Source organism: Carcharodon carcharias, chromosome 12 (genome assembly GCF_017639515.1).
Source record: "Carcharodon carcharias isolate sCarCar2 chromosome 12, sCarCar2.pri, whole genome shotgun sequence".
Lineage (NCBI taxonomy): Eukaryota > Metazoa > Chordata > Chondrichthyes > Lamniformes > Lamnidae > Carcharodon > Carcharodon carcharias.
In genome coordinates this window covers 34,565,013-34,585,697 of record NC_054478.1, presented here as the reverse complement: position 1 = coordinate 34,585,697, position 20,685 = coordinate 34,565,013, and the positions used below count along the sequence as shown (strand labels likewise).

At 42.4% G+C, this 20,685-nt stretch overlaps 4 non-coding genes across 4 annotated transcripts; all 4 read right to left on the bottom strand.

Annotated features, from left to right (window-relative positions):
* Window positions 1–9,637: 9,637 nt before the first annotated feature.
* trnac-gca lies at window positions 9,638–9,709 on the bottom strand. The gene has a single exon. It is a non-coding gene; the product is annotated as a tRNA-Cys (tRNA).
* Window positions 9,710–10,392: 683 nt separating this feature from the next.
* Window positions 10,393–10,464, bottom strand: trnac-gca. The gene has a single exon. It is a non-coding gene; the product is annotated as a tRNA-Cys (tRNA).
* Window positions 10,465–12,243: 1,779 nt separating this feature from the next.
* On the bottom strand, window positions 12,244–12,315 carry trnac-gca. Its single transcript has one exon. It is a non-coding gene; the product is annotated as a tRNA-Cys (tRNA).
* Window positions 12,316–14,108: 1,793 nt separating this feature from the next.
* trnac-gca lies at window positions 14,109–14,180 on the bottom strand. Its single transcript has one exon. It is a non-coding gene; the product is annotated as a tRNA-Cys (tRNA).
* Window positions 14,181–20,685: the final 6,505 nt, after the last annotated feature.

Sequence of the window (20,685 nt, the reverse complement as noted above, 5' to 3'; positions counted from 1 at the left end):
CCTCGTCATAGGCATGATCCTTGGGCCACTGAGTTATGACAGCAAACAGGTCTTTGAGCTGATGTACATCATCTGTAACCAGCCTTACTCTCTCCTGAGCAAAGATGTTTGCATCATCCTGGATCTCCTCCAGACGGCGGAAGATGCAAGACTATCACTGTCATTAGCCAGCCAGAGCAGCATGGTACGGAATACTCAATTACTAGAGAGTACTCAGACTTAGACTTCACCTTTGATCCCCCTTCTCCCTTTGTTGAACGTCAAGAAAACAAGAAATTGTATTATATTTCTTCTGTTAATAACCCTGTTATATTTCTTATGTACTGGAAGACAGGCTGTTGGGGGTGCAACTACGGTAATTGGAGCAAGAGCCAGTGACTGCAAGAGTCTAAAGCCAACAGTAAGAAGTGGTTTTGATATGTGAATGAACCAATAGGAACTTCAATCAGAGGTTTACACAAAGCAATAACAGGAATAGTTTGGAATTGAGCTGTTTTAGTTCAAAGCGGCGTATATGCAGGTAGTAAAAAGGTGTAAGTAAATGAGGTAAAAGTAGGGTAAGTTTACTTTTTCAAAAAAACTTAAAAGCTAAAGTAAAAAAGTATCTAATCAAGCCTGGGAAGAAAGCTTTCCTAAAGAGACTGGTTAAGATAATAGAGAGGCCAAAGGAAAGGAACACATTTAAGGAAATACTGAAGCCTATGTGAGGGGGTAGCTGTTTAGATCTCCTAGCAGACAGCAGGATAGCTGGTCAGAACTCCCAGAAGACAGTGTGAACAAGGCCTGACCTGCCAGTCTGAGAGGACACCCAAGGTTAAAAAAGCACTGTATAATAAAAATTACTGAAATTTTATAGATTTTGAAATCTATAAGGAAGTTGCTTAACAGAAAAGGGGATGGTTAGCTTTGAGGGTAGTTAAGTTGAGATCTTGTGGAACTGTTTTAAAGTAATGTTTACTGTGTGAAGCCATTCTTATGTTTAATTGTAATTGTGTTTTTCCCTTCTATTTTCTTTTAATAAGAATTTACTCAACTATAAAATCATCACAAGTAGTTGGGGACATAATTTCCTGATTTCAGAACCTCTCCTCATACTATACAATTTGCAAAAAAAACATTTTGGCAGCTGCTTCAAGTTTCCCACTGGGATTTGGGCAGTTCAGCATTTACTATCAGCTGTACCATAACAGGAGCAAATTTATCCATTAGCATTCCAGGTTCTGGAAAACCCCCAATGGTCAGGCCAACCGACCACCTGTGAAATTGCCATTGCACCTCCCATGGAAGTGGTCCCAGAGAATGATCAGCAGTTTGAGAAGTCTCTACCTCCAACCAAGGTGATGGTACAGCTGGTTGACAAACAAACCACTGTGCACACACTCAAATTCCAGCCAGCATGCCACAACCCACAAGGGATACTGGAACCTGGTACCTGTTGCTTACCATCGACAATAAAACGCAGAGGTGAGCGCACCACTAAACCTTCTTCTCACCACAGGAACGCTCTTCTTCAACCTCACAGGGCTTCATGATCACCCTCGTGGAGAAAGAAGAAAAAGTAGCGCCAAGGATACAAATACCATGTTCGTCTATCCAACAAGAAACGAACGACAGTAGCAATAACAATGGATCAATGCAACAGCCAAACCAACCAGGCATGGGTCAATGGAAAGCAATGGAAGAAAATAATGAAAGCATAGACAGATGCCAGTCCAACTTCCAAGCCAACAACCAGAACCAGGACCAACAGAACCTACCATTCCTCCGACAGAACAGCTGACGAGATGTAGTAAGTTATAAGGCCTTCAGACCACCTGAACCTTTAACTTCAAGGACTTGAAGGTAGGAGATGTGGCAGTGGGAATGTTGTTAAGATTGATGCTGTAATAACAATAATGTTGGAATAGCATTAAGGTTGTAGTAATCAGGTAAATGCATAAGACTTATAACAATGTAAGCAGGGGTGTTGCGCTGTTGGAGTGCACCGGACTGCTGCTCTGGCAACTTCTAATTAAAGGTTTTAATATTCACTGCTATATGGCTCTGGTTCCCAGGGGACCAGCTCGTCATCTTCATCTGTCCAACCGGTTCTGACATTTGACCAAACACTGACTTTTTTCCGTTTATAATTGACTCCTTGCCACTGCTTTTCCAATTACACGTCATCAACCCTTCGGCCTCGAAACTAAAGCTAATAAATTGGGAGATGGGTGTGGTGAGTGAGAGGTAAACAGTAAGTTAGCAGTGAGTCAGCATGTAAACTGACATACTCCACGGATTTAACCCACATCACCTCACCTCATCATATTCAACTAGACTCAGGCTTTAAAAGCCTTTCAGGCCCACAGGGATTTCATTACAAAGGAGGATAACTGAGACACACTTAACTCCCAGCAGCATGGACAACCCAAAGCAGTTGTCTCTAAGCGCTTGGGCTGTGCTTCTGATGGGACTAATGGTGCTGATGGATGGTAATCAGATCCTAAATGACAGTAAGTGTCATCTTCATCCTTTGCTATCTTGAAAGGTAGAGAATTATCTTTACTTTCACAGGAAGATTTAGCCTAGTTTGGATGACTGAGGCAGACATTGTGCTATCAACAGTGAAGAGTGAACAGTGCTGATGTCTGCGGAATGTAATGGTGTTCTACGCCCCTTAAAGGAAAGATTTTCATTTATGTAGCAGCTTTCAGCTTTCCAAAGTGAACGAAATAGCTTTGAAATGTATTCAAGACAATACAATCAAATTGGAAGCAGTAAGCTTCCACAAACAGCAGTGAGATAATAGCCAGAAAATCCAACTTAATTGTTGAAGGATAAATACTGGCGTGAACGTGGAGGCACACTCTGCCATCCTTTGAAATTGTGGCCGTGGCATTTGTTACATCCACCTCAGAAGACATCTGAGAACTTGCGTTAATAATCGTCTCTCGGTTCTGACCCTCTGGCACTATAGCACCCCCTTGGTCGAGCCGCTCCAACGATGCGCCACTCCCTCAGTAGTGAACTCCTGACAGTGCAGCACTCCCTCAGTACTGCCTTTGGCAGTTGCTTCTGGACAATGAATCCACAATACTCACTATTTTTATCATCCCATTGTTTAGCCATGAAGATTTCAACAGCAGAGAAAGGAGCATGAGTAGGGCATTCAGTGCTGAGAGACTGTACTGCCATTTAACAATACCAGGGCTGACGTTGTAACTTCATACCAAACTCCCACACTATCCACATATCCCTTGATGTCATTAGTACCTAGGAATCTGTCAACCTCATCTACAGCCCTTTGCGGTAGAAAATTCGAAAGGTTTACAATGATTCATCCATGCTGGTTAAAAGTAAGCATATGCATTTTCCACATTTATTTATGAGAACAGAGTTAACAAGAGAAAACCAGGGACTTCCTGATCTGCAATCAAATGCTCCACCACGAACCTATATCCCCTCACCCAAAACATCGGATCTTGAAAATGTCAATAGAAGACATGAAGTGAGATTTGGAAAATAGTCTGCAGATCCAAAGTTCCCAAAGCTCAAAGGAAGAAAGAGATAACAATGAAACAAAGTAAAATCCAAGAACTGGAAGAGCCACAGAAAAAACAAATAGCCTTCTTGGGAGAGGTTAACGAAACAGAATTTTATGTTTGGACCGTGAAATTGCAACGTGAGGTCACCCTGCCAAATTAAAGCTAGATACCGGTGCAGGTGTTTCAGTATTGTGTCATGAAGTGAAATTGCTTAAAAATATCACATTACAGCAATCCTCCTGTTGCAAGGCTCAGGAGGGACACACTAAAAGTATTAGGACACCACTTGGCAAGATTTAGATACAAGCATTAAGAAATTGTGGAAACCCTGTATGTGATAAGGAACCAGGAGTCATCATTATGGAGCAGATAAACATGGTTGCCACTGAGGCTTATTAACAATGTTGATGAAATTACCAATGAGCAGTATAGTGAGGTCTTCATGAGGAATTAATTTCCATCCCTATTTTCATGCATAAGAAAGTTGGAAACAGAATATCACATCACCCTAAGGGCAAGTACTAATCCAAAATGTGTCTTCACAGGGAGGAAGGTCCTTCACCCACTCTTGAAAAAAAGTTCCAGAGCAAGTTTGAACATATGTTACAACAAGGGGTCATCACACCAGTAACCAGAGCAATGAAGTGTTGTTCTGGAATGTTCGCAAGACCAAAGTCTAATGGTTCAATTAGAATCTGGGTAGACTTGGCTCAATTAAACAAGTCATCAGAGCAGGGGAAATGCCCAATGGCATCAGGAGATGAAAGTCTCTCCAAATTCGCAAAAATCTCCCTTTCCACAAACTTGGATGCTAACAGCAGCTTTTAGCAGTAGCTTTTGGACAATGAATCCTGATTGCTAACTACCTTTATCACGTCATTGTCTTGTTATTGTTTTAACAGGTTACCATTCGGAATTGTTTCTGCACTGGAGATATTACCAGAGAACGACGTCTCTGATGCTGGAAGGCATGGAATAAGGAATAAGCCATTTGGATGACATTAATCAAGGGAAGAACATGTCTCTGGGCATAGAGCAGTTGTCAAAGTGCTGCAAGAAGCAGGTTTGGCATTAATGCCAAAGGTGTATTTGCAAAGCTTACACTAAAATTCTTAGGCCGTATTCAGACTTGAAGCGTTATCTGTACACATACCGAAAGGGGAATAATTTCCTTGCCTATGGGAAAAAAGACAATAGATGAAGTTAAGTGGGATATTTATGCTAAAGGACCAAACACCAACACAATAGAAGGTAATGCCTTAATTGTCACAGAATTCTCTGCTTGGTACTGAGCATGTTGCGTAGAATGGGATATCTCAGCTAAAAACCTAACAATGGAAGAAAACATTTTCATCATCACAGAATTCTCTGCTTGGCTCTTAGCATATTGAGTAGAGGAATGCATTCACAATTTCAACATTTGTGGATGAGCTTTGGTTTGATAAGGAGAATTTGGTACTTGAACATAGAATCATTTAACCAATGGTTGAATGACCTACACCTGAGCTGCAGTACTATACTGGGTTTGTTGGTCCTTGAAAAGCTAAATAGCAGGTATCAAGAGAAGATTGGAGGATAATTAAGGGATAGTATTTCACAAGGTAAGGGGTGAAAAGAAAGGCACTGGGATGAATTGGATCCCCTTGCAAAGGAAAGGAGCCAGAAGTCTGCAGAATGGACTTGAATGCCTTGATCAATGTTGCAATCTTTGATAGATTTTGGAAAATACACACATTTTAAGTATGGACATAGCAAATTACATTTGGTAAGGGGGACCAGGATTTGAACCAGGGACACCTTGACCTGCAGTTAAATGCTCTACCACTGAGCTATACCTCCTGATGTGATGTATTACGCCTTGAACATTTCAAAAGCAGACATAGGAGCATGAGTGGGCCATTCAGTCCTGAGAGGCGGTGCTGCCATTTAACAATATCATTGCTGACTTTGTCCCTTTATGCCAATTTCCCAAGGTACCCCCATGACTATTGATGTCATTGGCATCTAGAAATCTGTTGAGATCATTGACTCAGCAACTACAGCCCTCTGGGTAAGATAATTTCAAAGGTTCACAAAGATTCATCTATGCTATTAAAATGAAAGCATACACATTTCCTACATCTATTTATGAGCACAGAGTTAATAAGAGGACACCAGGGACTTACTGATCTGCAATCAAATGCTCCACTACTAAGCTTTATCCCCTCACCCAAAGCATTGGATCTTGAAAATGTCAATAGAAGACGTGAAGTGAGATTTGGACAAATAGTCTGCAGATCAAAAGTTCCTATGCCTCAAAGGAAGAAAGAGATAACAATGAAACAAAGTAAAATCCAAGAACTGGAAGAGCCTCAGAAAAAACAAATAGCCTTCTTGGGAGAGGTTAACGAAACAGGAGCTTTAAATTGCAACTTGATGGTCACCCCACCAAATTAAAGCTAGATACCAGTGCAGGTGTTTCAGTATTGTGTCATGAAGTGAAATTGCTTAAAAATATCACATTACAGCCATCCTCCTGTTGCAAGGCTCAGGAGGGACATATTAAAGGTACAAGGACACCACTTGGCAAAATTTAGATACAAGCATCAAGAAATTATGGAACCCTTGTTTGTGATAAGGAACCAGGAGTCATCATTATGGAGCAGATAACCATGGTTGCAACTGAGGTTCGTTAACAACGTTGATGAAATTGCCAATGAGCAGTATAGTGAGGTCTTCATGAGGAATGAATTTCTATCCCTATTTTTATGCAAACGAAAGTTGGAAACAGGATATCACATAACTGTAAGGGCAAGTGCTAATCCAAAATGTCTCTTCACAGGGAGGAAGGTCCCTCAACCATTCTTGAAAAACAGTCCAGAGAAAGATTGAACATACGTTACAACAAGGGTTCATCTCTCCAGCAACCAGAGCAATGAAGTGTTGTTCTAGAATGTTCAAACGACCAAAGTCTAATGGTTCAATTAGAATCTGGGTAGACTTGGCTCAATTAAACAAGTCATTAGGGCAGGTGATACGCCAATGGCATCGGGAGATGAAAGTCTCTCCAAATTATCAAAAATCTCCCTCTTCACAAACTTCGATGCTAACAGTGGCTTTTTGCAGTTGCTTCTGGACAATGAATCCTGAATGCTAAATACCTTCATCACACCATTGTCTTGTTATTGTTTTAACAGGTTACCATTCAGAATTGTTTCTGCACTGGAGAACGATGTCCCTGACCCTGTAAGGCATGGATGGAGTAATAAGACATGTGGGCGACATTCATTGAGGGAAGAACATGTCCCTCGGTTGAGAGCAGTCCTCAAAGTCCTACAAGAAGCAGGTTTGGCATTAAATGAGAAAGGTGAATTTGCAAAGCTTACGCTAAAATTCTTAGGCCGCATTCAGACTTGAAACCTAGTCTGTACAAATACCTAAAGGGGAATAATTTCCTTGGCAATGGGAAAAAAGACAATAGATGGTGTTAAATGGGATATTTCTGCTAAAGGACCAAACACCAACACAATAGAATGTAATGCCTTCATTGTCACAGAACTCTCTGCGTGGTACTGAGCATGTTGAGTAGAAGAACGTGCTCCCAATTTCCACGTTTATGGATGAAGTTTGGTTTGATAATTGGGCATTAGCACTTGACCGCAGGATCTCTTAGTCTACAGTCAAATGATCTACCAGTGAGCTGCACCAGCTAACTGGGTGGTTGGTCCTTGAAAAGCTAAATAGCAGATTTCAAGAGCAGATTGGAGATATAATTAAGGGATAGTATTCCATAAGGTAAGGGGTCAAAAGAAAGAGACTGGGATGAATTGGTTCACTTTGCAAATGAGCCAGAAGTCAGCAGAATAGGTTGAAATGCCTTAATCAGTGTTGCTATCATAGATCATTAAGATGGATTTTGGAAAATGGGAATTGTACACATTTTAAACACGTTAAAGACTTAACAAGTTACATTTGATGAGGGGGCATCAGGGACCTCTGGATCTGCAATCAAATGCTCTACCACTAAGCAATACCCCCTCACATGGTGGGCTTAACCTTGAACATTTCAAAAGCAGAGAGAGGAGCATGAGTGGGCCATTCAATCCTGAGAGCGTGTACTGCCATTTAACAACATCATGGCTGACTTTGTCCCTTTATGCCAACGTCCAAAGTTATCCCCATGTCCATTGAGGTCATTGGTATCTAGAAATCTATCAACTTCATTAACTCAGCATCTACAGCCCTCTGGAATAGACAATTCCAAAGCTTTACAATGATTCATCCCTGCATACATTTTCCACTTTTATTTATGTGAACAGAATTAACAAGGGGAAACCAGGGACTTCCTGATCTGCAATCAAATACTCCACCATAAGCCTATCCCTTCACTCAAAACATTGGATCTTGAAAATGTCAATAGAAGACATGAAGTGAGATTTGGGCAAATAGTCTGCAGATCCAAACTTCTTGCAGCTCAAAGGAAGAAAGAGATAACAATGAAACCAAGTAAAATCCAAGAACTGGCAGAGCCTCAGAAAAAAACAAATAGCCTTCTTGGGAGAGGTTAACGAAACAGGATTTTATGTTTGGTTTGGTAAATTGCACCCCGCCAAATTAAAGCTAGATACCGGTGCAGGTGTTTCAGTATTGTGTCAGGAAGTGAAATTGCTTAAAAATATCACATTACAGCAATCCTCCTGTTGCAAGGCTCAGGAGGGACATATTAAAAGTACAAAGACACCACTTGGCAAGATTTAGATACAAGCATCAAGAAATTATGGAACCCTTGTTTTTGATAAGGAACCAGGAGTCATCATTATGGAGCAGATAATCATAGTTGCAACTGAGGCTCATTAACAATGTTGATGAAATTGCCAATGAGCAGTTGAGTGAGGTCTTCATGAGGAATGAATTTCTATCCCTATTTTCATGCATACGAAAGTTGGAAACAGAATACCACATAACCCTAAGGGCAAGTGCTAATCCAAAATGTCTCTTCACAGGGAAGAAAGCCCCTCACCCACTCTTGAAAAGCAGTCCAGAGCAAGATTGAACATATGTTACAACAAGGGTTCATCTCTCCAGCAATCAGAGCAATGAAGTGTTGTTCAAGAATGTTCAAAGGACCAAAGTCTAATGGTTCAATTAGAATCTGGGTAGACTTGGCTCAATTAAACAAGTCATTAGGGCAGGTGATTCTGCCAATGGAATCAGGAGATGAAAGTTTCTCCAAATTATCAAAAATCTCCCTCCTCACAAACTTGGATGCTAACAGTGGCTTTTTGCAGTTGCTTCTGGGCAATGAATCCTGAATGCTAACTACCTTTATCACACCATTGTCTTGTTGTTGTTTTAACAGGTTACCATTCGGAATTGTTTCTGCACTGGAGATATTACCAGAGAACGACATCTCTGATGCTGGAAGGCATGGATAAAATAATAGGACATATGGGCGACATTTATTGAGGGAAGAACACGTCCCTCGGTTGAGAGCAGTCCTCAAAGTCCTACAAGAAGCAGGTTTGGCATTAAATGAGAAAGGTGAATTTGCAAAGCTTACGCTAAAATTCTTAGTCCGCATTCAGACTTGAAGCGTAATCTGTACAAATACCTAAAGGGGAATAATTTCCTTGGCAATGGGAAAAAAGACAATAGATGGAGTTAAATGGGATATTTCTGCTAAAGGACCAAACACCAACACAGTAGAATGTAATGCCTTCATTTTCACAGAATTCTCTGCGTGGTACTGAGCAAGCTGAGTAGAGGAATGTGCTCCCAATTTCCACGTTTATGGATGAAATTTGGTTTGATAGTTGGGCATTTGCACTTGACAACAGGATCTCTTAGTCCACAGTCAAATGATCTACCAGTGAGCTGCACCAGCTAACTGGGGTGGTTGGTCCTTGAAAAGCTAAATAGCAGATTTCAAGAGCAGATTGGAGATATAATTAAGGGATAGTATTCCACAAAGAAAGGGACTGGGCTGAATTAGATCACTTTGCAAAGGAGCCAGAAGTCAGCAGAATAGACTGGAATACCTTAATCAGTGTTGTTATCATTGATCATTAAGATGGATTTTGGAAAATGGGAACCGTACACATTTTAAAATCTGACTTAACAAGTTACATTTAAGAAGGGGGCACCAGGATTTGGACCAGAAACCGCTTGATCTGCAGTCAAATGCTCTACCACTGAGCTATACCCCCTGACATTGTTGGCCTTACCGTCAATATTTCAAAAGTAGACAGGGGAGCATGACTGGGCCATTCAATCCTGAGAGCCTGTACTGCCATTTAACAATATAATGTCTGACTTTGTCTCTTTATGCCAATGTCCCAAGCTATCCCCGTGTCCATTGATGTCATTGGCATCTAGAAATCTGACCACTTCATTAACTCAGCCACTACAGTCTTCTGGAATGAATGGACAGAGTGGAAAGGGAGCAGCTGTTCCCCTTAGTTGAAGGGTCAGTGATGAGGGGACACAGGTTCAAGGAGAGGGGCAGGAGGCTTAGTGGGAATGTGAGGAAAACCTTTTTTATCCAGAGGGTGGTAATGGTCTGGAAGACGCTGCCTGGGAGGGTAGTGGAGGTGGGTTGCCTCACATCCTTTAAAAATACCTGGATGAGCACTTGGCATGTCATAATATTCAAGCCTATGGACCAAGATCAGTCAGTCAGGTGTTCCTCACCTGTCAGTGCAGGGACAATGGGCCTCTTCTGCACTGTGTGATTCTGTGATATGGAACGCTTTGCCAGAAGGAGCCAGAAGTCAGCAGAATGGAGTGGAATGCCTTGATCAGTGTTGCAATCTTGGATCATTGTAATGGATTTTGGAAAATGTGAGCTTGTACATGTTTTAAACACAGACTTACCAAATCACATTTGGTGAGGGGGCACCAGGATTTGAACCAGGGACCTCTTGATCTGCAGTCAAATGCTCTACCACTGAGCTATACCCCCTCACATTGTGAGCATACCCTTGAACATTTCAAAAGCAGAGAGAGGAGCATGAGTGGGCCATTCAATCCTGAGAGCGTGTACTGCCATTTAACAACATCATGGCTGACTTTGTCCCTTTATGCCAACGTCCAAAGCTATCCCTGTGTGCATTGACGTCATTGGTATCTAGAAATCTATCAACTTCATTGACTCAGCATCTGGGATAGACAATTCCAAAGGTTTACAATGATTCATCCATGCTGGTTAAAAGAAAGCATATACATTTTTCACTTTTATTTATGTGAACAGAATTAACAAGGGGAAACCAGGGACTTCCTGATCTGCAACCAAATGCTCCACCACTAAGCTATATCCCCTCATCCAAAACATTGGATCTTGAAAATGTCAATAGAGGACATGAAGTGAGATTTGGGCAAATAGTCTGCAGATCCAAACTTCCTTTAGCTCAACAGAAGAAAGAGCTCAGTGAAACAAAGTAAAATCCAAGAACTGGAAGAACCTCAGAAAAAACTTCTTGGGGGAGGTTAACGAAACAGAATTTGATGTTTGGAGTGTTAAATTGCAACTTGATGGCCACCCGCCAAATTAAAGCTAGATATCGGTGCAGGTGTTTCAGTATTATGTCATGAAGTGAAATTGCTTAAAAATATCACATTACACTATTCTCCTGTTGAAACGTTCAGGTGGGACACAACTAAAGTAATTCTTTTGGAGTTAAAACAATTAAACTAAATTTAGCAAAATAAGGGATAAATCAAGCACAGCCCCTAAGTCAGGTCAGCTGTAAAACCAAGGACAAAGTTTAAAGGAAACTTACAAACATTAAACCAAAATGTGATTAAAGGGGTCAATAAAACACCCCAGTCCCCATGGCGCCCACCGAGTACGGAAGGCCTCGAGAGTGCCGGTAGACACCACGTGCTCCCTCTCCAGGGACACCCGGCGAACGTAGATGCGGAAGAGGGACAAAAAATCGAGCGGGATTCCCACCTCGATCGCCCACTGCCTGGACCTGTTAATGGCCAAATTGGCCAGGCCCAGGAGCAGGTTCACGAGGAAGTCCTCCTCCTTCCCGACCCCCTCTGCGCCAGGTGCCCGTAGATCAGGAGCGTGGGGCTGAAGTGCAAACAACACATTAACAAAAGGTATTTTAAATAACTAAAAAGGGACTGCAGCCTACCACACCCTATATAAGCATGGTCCACGGACTCCACAAGACCACAAAAAAGGCCGGTGTCCTGGGAGTCCATGAACCAATCCATGGTCCGATTATAGGGGACTGCTGTGTGCAACACCCTCCAATCCAGGTCCCCGATAGAAAGTGGGAGGACACCTCCGTAGAGGGCCTCCCATCGGGCGCCTCTGCCGCCGGACGGCAACAAGGCATGGCAGGGCGTGTCTAGGTGCTGGACGAGGGCAAGAAAATGGAAGGAGGGAAGCAGCAATCTGTACAGAAAGCTCCTCTGTGCTGTGCCAAATGGCACAGAGGGCACGTCCCCAAGGCGACTCATAAAGAATACCTGGATGAGCACTTGGCACGTCATAACATTCAAGCCTATGGGCCAAGATCAGTCAGTCAGGTGTTCCTCACCTGTCAGTGCAGACTCAATGGGACAATGGGCCTCTTCTATACTGTGTGATTCAGAACGCTTTGCCAGTAGGAGCCAGAATGGACTGGAATGCCTTGATCAGTGTTGCAATTTTGGATTATTGTAATGGATCTTGGAAAATGGGAGCCTGTATATGTCTTAAACATAATTTACCAAGTCACATTTGGTGAGGGGGCACCAGGATTTGAACCAGGGACCTCTTGATCTGCAGTCAAATGCTCTACCACTGAGCTATACCCCCTCACATTGTGACTATAACCTTGAACATTTCAAAAGCAGAGAGAGGAGCATGAGTGGTCCATTCAATCCTGAGAGCGTGTACTGCCATTTAACAACATCATGACTGACTTTGTCCCTTTATGCCAATGTCCAAAGCTATCCCCATGTCCATTGACATCATTGGTATCTAGAAATCTATCAACTTCATTGACTCAGCATCTACAGCCCTCTGCGATAGACAATTCCAAAGGTTTACAATGATTCATCCATACTGGTTAAAAGAAAGCATATACATTTTCCACTTTTATTTATGTGAACAGAATTAACAAGGGGAAACCAGGGACTTCCTGATCTGCAACCAATGCTCCACCACTAAGCTATATCCCCTCATCCAAAACATTGGATCTTGAAAATGTCAATAGAAGACATGAAGTGAGATTTGGGCAAATAGTCTGCAGATCCAAACTTCCTATAGCTCAAAAGGAGAAAAAGCTCAATGAAACAAAGTAAAATCCAAGAACTGGAAGAGCCTCAGAAAAAAACTTCTTGGGGGCGGTTAAGAAACAGAATTTGATGTTTGGAGTGTTAAATTGCAACTTGATGGCCACCCGCCAAATTAAAGCTAGATATCGGTGTAGGTGTTTCAGTATTATGTCATGAAGTGAAATTGCTTAAAAATATCACATTACACTATCCTCCTGTTGAAACGTTCAGGTGGGACACAACTAAAGTAATTCTTTTGGAGTTAAAACATTTAAACTAAATTAGCAAAATAAGGGATAAATCAAGCATAGCCCCTAAGTCAGGTCAGCTGTAAAACCAAGGACAAAGTTTAAAGGAAACTTACAAACATTAAACCAAAATGTGATTAAAGGGGTCAATAAAACACCCCAGTCCCCACGGTACCCACTGAGCACGGAAGGCCTCGAGAGTGCCGGCAGAAACCATGTGCTCTCTCTCCAGGGACACCCGGCGAAGGTAGAGGAGAAAGAGGGACAAACAATCGAGCAGGACTCCCCCCTCGATCGCCCGCTGCCTGGACCTGTTAATTGCCAAATTGGCCAGGCCCAGGAGCAGGTTCACGAGGAGGTCCTCCTCCTTCCCGATCCCCTCTGCGCCAGGTGCCCATAGATCAGGAGCGTGGGACTGAAGTGCAAACAACACATTAACTAAAGGTATTTTAAATAATTAAAAAGGGAGTGCAGCCTACCACACCCTATATAAGCATGGTCCACGGACTCCACAAGACCACAAAAAAGGCCGGTGTCCTGGGAGTCCATGAACCAATCAATGGTCCGATTATAGGGGACTGCTGCGTGCAACACCCTCCAATCCAGGTCCCCGATAGAAAATGGGAGGACACCTCCGTAGACGGCCTCCCATTGGTGGCCTCTGCCGCCGGACGGTAACAAGGCATGCCAGGGCGTGTCTGGGCGGCGGACGAGGGTGAGGAAATGGAAGGAGTGCAGCAGCAGTCCGCACAGAAAGCTCCTCCGCGCTGTGCCAAATGGCACGGAGGGCATGTCCCTGAGGCGACTCAAAAAATAGCTGGATGAGCACTTGGCACGTCATAATATTCAAGCCTATGGGCCAAGATCAGTCAGTCAGGTGTTCCTCACCTGTCAGTGCAGACCCGATGGGACAATGGGCCTTTTCTACACTGTGATTCTGTGATATGGAACGGCTTTGCCAGTAGGAGCCAGAATGGACTGGAATGCCTTGATCATTGTTGCAATCTTGGATCATTGTAATGGATTTTGAAAAATGTGAGCCTGTACATGTTTGATACATGGACTTACGAAGTCTCATTTGGTGAGGGGGCACCAGGATTTGAACCAGGGACCTCTTGATCTGCAGTCAAATGCTCTACCACTGAGCTATACCCCCTCACATTGTGAGCATACCCTTGAACATTTCAAAAGCAGAGAGAGGAGCATGAGTGGGCCATTCAATCCTGAGAGCGTGTACTGCCATTTAACAACACCATGGCTGACTTTGTCCCTTTATGCCAACGTCCAAAGCTATCCCCACGTCCATTGACATCATTGGTATCTAGAAATCTATCAACTTCATTGACTCAGCATCTGGGATAGACAATTCCAAAGGTTTACAATGATTCATCCATGCTGGTTAAAAGAAAGCATATACATTTTCCACTTTTATTTATGTGAACAGAATTAACAAGGGGAAACCAGGGACTTCCTGATCTGCAACCAAATGCTCCACCACTAAGCTACATCCCCTCATCTAAAACATTGGATCTTGAAAATGTCAATAGAAGACATGAAATGAGATTTGAGCAAATAGTCTGTAGATCCAAACTTCCTTTAGCTCAAAAGGAGAAAGAGCTCAATGAAACAAAGTAAAATCCAAGAACTGGAAGAACCTCAGAAAAAACTTCTTCGGGGCAGTTAACGAAACAGAATTTGATGTTTGGAGCGCTAAATTGCAACTTGATGGCCACCCGCTAAATTAAAGCTAGATATCGGTGCAGGTGTTTCAGTATTATGTCATGAAGTGAAATTGCTTAACAATATCACATTACAGCTATGTTCCTGTTGAAAGGCTCAGGTGGGACACACTAAAAGTAATAGGACACCGCTTGGCAAAATTTGGATACAAGCATCAAGAAAGTGTGGAACCCCTGTTTGTTACAAGGAACCAGGAGTCATCATTATGGATCAGATAAATGGTTGCAACTGAGGCTCATTAACAATGTTGATGAAATTGCCAATGAGCAGCATAGTGAGGTATTCATGACATGAGGAATTAATTTCCATCCCTATTTTCATGCATAAAAAGTTGGAAACAGGATACTACATAACCCTAAGGGCAAGTGCTAATCCAAAATGTCTCTTCACAGTTAGGACAGTCCCTCTCCCACACTTGAAAAACAGTCCAGAGCAAGACTGAACATATGTTACAACAAGAGGTCATCTCTCCAGTAAACAGAGCCATGAAGTGTTGTTCTAGAATGTTCAAAGGACCAAAGTCTTATGGTTTAATTAGAATCTGAGTAGACTTGGCTCAATTAAACAAGTCATTAGGGCAGGTGATACCCCCAATGGCATCAGGAGATGAAAGTGTTTCCAAATTAGCAAAAATCTCCCTCTTCACAAACTTGGATGCTAACAGTGGCTTTTAGCAGTTGCTTCTGGGCAATGAATCCTGAATGCTAAATACCTTCATCACACCATTGTCTTGTTGTTGTTTTAGCAGATTACCATTCAGAATTGTTTCTGCACTGGAGATATTACCAGAGAACGATGTCTCTGACCCTGGAAGGCATGGATGGAGTAATAGGACATGTGGGCGACATTCATTGAGGGAAGAACATGTCCCTCGGTTGAGAACAGTCCTCAAAGTCCTACAAGAAGCAGGTTTGGCATTAAATGAGAGGTGAATTTTCAAAGCTTATGCTAAAATTCTTAGTCCGCATTCAGACTTGAAGCGTTATCTGTACAAAAACCTAAAGGGGAATAATTTCCTTGGCAAGGGCAAAAAAGACAATAGATGGAGTTAAATGGGATATTTATGTTAAAGGACCAAACACCAACACAATAGAAGGTAATTCCTTCTTTGTCACAGAATTCTCTGCTTAGTACTGAGCATGTCGAGTGGAGGAATGTGCTCACAATTTCCACATTTGTGGATGAAGTTTGGTTTGACAAGGGGGCATTAGCATTTGACCACAGGGTTTCTTCATGTACAGATATTTGATCCACCACTGAGCTGCACTGAGGTTGTTGGTCCTTGAAAAACTAAATAGCAGATTTCAAGAGTAGATTGGAGATATAATTAAGGGATTATATCCCACCAGGTAAGGGGTAAAAAGGAAGGGACTGGGTTGATTTGGATCACTTTGCCAGAAGGAGCCAGAAGTCAACAGAACAGGCTGGAATACCTTGATCAGAGTTGTAATCTTTAATCATTGTAATGGACTTTAGAAAGCTTACACATTCTTGATATGAGCCTAACAAGTTAGATTTGTTAAGGTGGCACCAGGATTTGAACGAGGAACCACATGACCTACAGTCAAATGCTTTACTACTGAGTTATACCCTCTCTCATGATAGTTTCAATCATGAATGCTCTGCCTCTCAATGTTTTATGAACTCTGTCTCTCTCACACTTTTATGAAATCTCTGCTGCTCTCACACTGTTTTATGACCTCTCTGCCGCTCTCACATCCTTTTTGAACTCTCTGCCTCTCTCACACTGTTTTATAAACTCTCTGCTTTTCTCAGACTGTTTTATTAACTTCCTGCTGCTTTCACACTATCTTCTGAACTCTATACCGCTCTTGTACTGTTATTTGAACTCTGTGCCTCTTTCACTCTGTTTTATGAGCTGTCTGCCATGCTCACACTGCTTTTTGCACTCTCTGCTGCTCTTGCTTTGTTTCACGAACTCTGCCGCTCTCAAACTGTTTTATGAATTGTCTGCCGCTCTCACGCGGTTTTATTAACTATCTACCTCTCACTCTCTTTCATCAAATCTCTGCTGCTCTCACTCTATTTTATTAACTCTCTACCTCTCTCACACTGTTTTATGAACCCGCTGCCGCTCTCACGCTGTTTAATTAACTCTCTACCTCTCTCACACTCTTTTATCAAATCTCTGCCTCTCACACTGTTTTATGAACTCCCTGCTGCTCTCGCACTACTTTCTGAAGTATCTGCCTCCTTCACACTGTTTTATGACTTTCTGCCACTCTAACATTCTTTTTGAACCCTCTGCTGCTCATGCTCTGTCTTAGGAAATCTCTGCTGTTCTCACACTGTTTTATGAAATCTTTGCCGCTCTCGCTCTGTTTCATGAACTCTCTGTCACTCTCGCACTGTTTTATGAAATCTCTGCCACTCTTGCTCTGTTTTATGAACACACTGATGCTCTCACACTGTTTTAAGAACTCTCTGCTGCTCTTGCTCTGTGCTATGAATTCTCTGCTGCTCTTGCACTGTTTCATGAACTCTCTGCCGCTCTCGCACTGTTTCATGAACTCTGTGCCGCTCTCGCACTGTTTTATGAACTCTCTGCTGCTCTCACACTGTGTTATGAACTCCCTGCCACTCTCACACTGTTTTATGAACTCTCTGCTGCTCTCACACTGTTTTATGAGCTCTTTGCTGCTCTCACATTCTTTTTGAACTCACTGTTTCCCTAGTACTCTTTTATGAACTCTCTACCTCTCTGCACTGCTTTATGAACTCTCTGCCACTCTCACACTGCTTTATAAACACTCTGCCTCTCTCGCACTGTTTCGTATGCTCTCTGTCACCCTCACACTGTTTTATAAACACGCTACCTCTCTCACACTGTTTTATCAACTGCCTCTCACTGTTTTATGAACTCTCTATACAGTGTTCATACTTTGTTCAAACAGTGTGAGAGCAGCAGAGATTGACAAAGCAGTGTGAGAGCAGCAGTGAGTACATCAAACAGTGTAAGAGTGGCAGAGAGTTCATAAAACAGTGCGAGAGAGGCAGAGAGTCCATAAAACAGTGTGAGAGAGGCAGAGAGTTCATAAAACAGTGTGAGAGCAGCAGCATGCTCATAAAACAGTAAGAGAGGCAGAGAGTTCATAAAACAGTTTGAGAGAGGCAGAGAATTCATAAAACAATGCGAGAACAGTTGAGACTTCATCAGGCAGCACGAGAGCAGCAGAGAATTCATTAAACAGTGTGAGAGTGGTAAAGAGTTCATAAAACAGTGCAAAAGCATTAGAGAACTCATCAAGCAATATGAGAGTGACAGAGAGTTCATAAAACAGTGCAAGAGCTGTAGAGAGTTCATAAATCAGAGCGAGAGTGGCAGAGAGTTCAAAAACCAGAGTGAGAGCAGCAAAGAGTTCATAAAACAGTGTGAGGGTGGCACAGAGTTCATGAAACAGCATGAAAGCAGCAGAGTTCATAAAACAGTGTGAGAGTGGCAGAGAGTTCAAAAAACAGAGCAAAAGCAGCAGAGAATTCATAGTACAGAGCAAGAGCAGCAGAGAGTTCTTAAAACAGTGTGAGAGCAGCAGTGTGTTCATAAAACAGTGCGAGAGTGACAGAGAGTTCATAAAACAGAGCGAGAGCGGCAGAGGTTTCATAAAACAGAGCGAGAGCGGCAGAGTTCATAAAACAGTGTGAGAGCGGCAGAGTTCATAAAACAGTGTGAGAGAGGCAGAGAATTCATAAAACAGTGTGAGAGTGGCAGAGAGTTCATAAAACAGTGTGAGAGAGGTAGAGAGTTAATAAAGCAGTGTGAGAGTGGCAGTGAGTTCATAAAACATTGCAAAAGCTGCAGAGTTCATGAAATAGTGCGAGGGTGGCAGAGCATTTATGAAACAGTGTGGGAACAGCAGAGAGTTGATAAAGCAGTGTGAGTGCAACAGAGAGTTCAGAAAACAGTGCGAGAGCAGCAGAGAGTTCAGCAAACAGCAAGTGTGGCATCGACTTCATAAAACAGCACGAGAACGGCGGACAGTTCAGAAAGAGCTATCCCTGTTGTGGAAATTAAAATCAAAGAGTGATATCACAGGGAAACAGGTAAGTGATTGGTTGGTGAGTGTTATGCTCATTTATCTTCAAAACTCATGTAATTTTTAAATAATTGTTATGCTTTATTAGTATTAGTAAACTCCACTAGTGGAAATTAAGCTTATTGGGAGTAGTAGGTTTTATTAATTATAAATTAATTGATAAAAATAATGCTAAATTAATTAACACATAATAAAGATAGCAGGCAGGTGACATGTTGGGACTGGAGTAAATGGGATCTGCTGGACTCCAGGTGATCCAGGGCAAACAAGTCTGTAGTAAGTGTCTGTAGTTTGAGGAGCTTTGGCTCAGAACTATTGAGCTGGGGGCTAAGCTGCAGACACTGCAATGCATCAGGAGGAGGAAAGCTTGTTTCAGGAGGTAGTCACACCCCTTAGAGTAGGGCCTTCTGATTTGGTCAGTGGTTAGGGACAGGAGGGAGTGACTGTGAGGGAAGCAGGAAGAGAAGCCCAGAAGGTAGAAGTGGAGGAGCCTCAGCCTTTACAATTGTCCATCAGGTTCAAAGTTCTTGCTTGGTTGAAAGTGAGAACTGCAAGGTAGCTGAGCAAACTAATCATGGTGCCATTCAAGGGGGGGTAGTTAATAGGAATGTAGTGGTAGTAGGAGACAGTATAGTCAGAGGGATAGACACTATTCATTGCAGCTGAGAGCCATGTCCAGATGTCTGTGTTGTCTGCCCAGTGCTAGGGTTTGGAACATCTGCTCTGGGCAGGAGAGGAACTTGCATTGGGAAAGAGTGTATTCAGTTGTCATGCTCCACGTTGGTATCAATGATATAGATAGCACTAAGAAAAAGGTTCTGCTTAGGAGCCAAATCAAAGATCAGAACCTCAAAGGTAATAATATCTGGATTATTACCTAAGCCATGAGAAAATTTGTGTGGGCTAAATAAGGTTAGAGAGGCGAATGTATGGCTCAAAGACTTGTGTGGGAGAAATGTGTTTCGATTCCAGGGGTACTGGCACCAGTACTGAGGAAAGTGGGAGCTGTACCATTGGGACAGTCTAAGTCTGGACTGTGCTGGGGACCAATGTTCTGGCAAGTCATATAACTATGGTGGTAGAGAGAACTTTAAACTGGATATGGTGAGGAAGGAGCACGTGAAAGGAGATGTAGTAACTTAAAGGGATACAACAAGTTAGTAGAGCAGAGTAGCAATTTGGGTAACGGCAACTAGATGGTGGCAAAGAATGAACTTAAGAGTGCACCAGTAGGTGCACTGAGATTGCAAAAATAGGAAAGAGACAAAGTTAAAGCCTCTATATATGAGTGTACACAGCCTTCATACCAAAATGAATGAATTATTAGCACTGATAGAAATAAACATGAATGACCTGATATTCAGGGACATGATTGAGGGTGACCAAGGCTGGGACCTAAGTGTTGAAGGGTGTTTGATATTTTTAAAAGTTAGGAAGCTAGGAATAGGTAGTGGGGTAGCTCTATTAATTACCGATGTCAATTGTGAGAGTTGACCTTGGCTTGAAGTAGGATAAGTTGGGTAGCAATTAGAAATAGTAAGAACAAGAAGTCACTTTTAGGAGTGATTTATAGGACCCCAAACAGTAGTTACACAACAGGACAGGGTATACAGGAACAAATAAATTGAATGTGTAGGAAAGGTACAGCAATAATCATGGGTGCCTTTAAGCTACAGGTACACTGGGTGAATCAGATTGCCAAAGATAGCCTGAAACTTGAGTCCATAGAGGGTATTTGGGAGAATTTCGTAGAGCAGTACGTTCAGGAACCACCCAGGAAGCAGGTTATCTTGGACCTCATAATGAGTAATGAGACAGGACAAATTAATAATCACATACTAAAGGAACCCCTAGGCAACAGAGGTT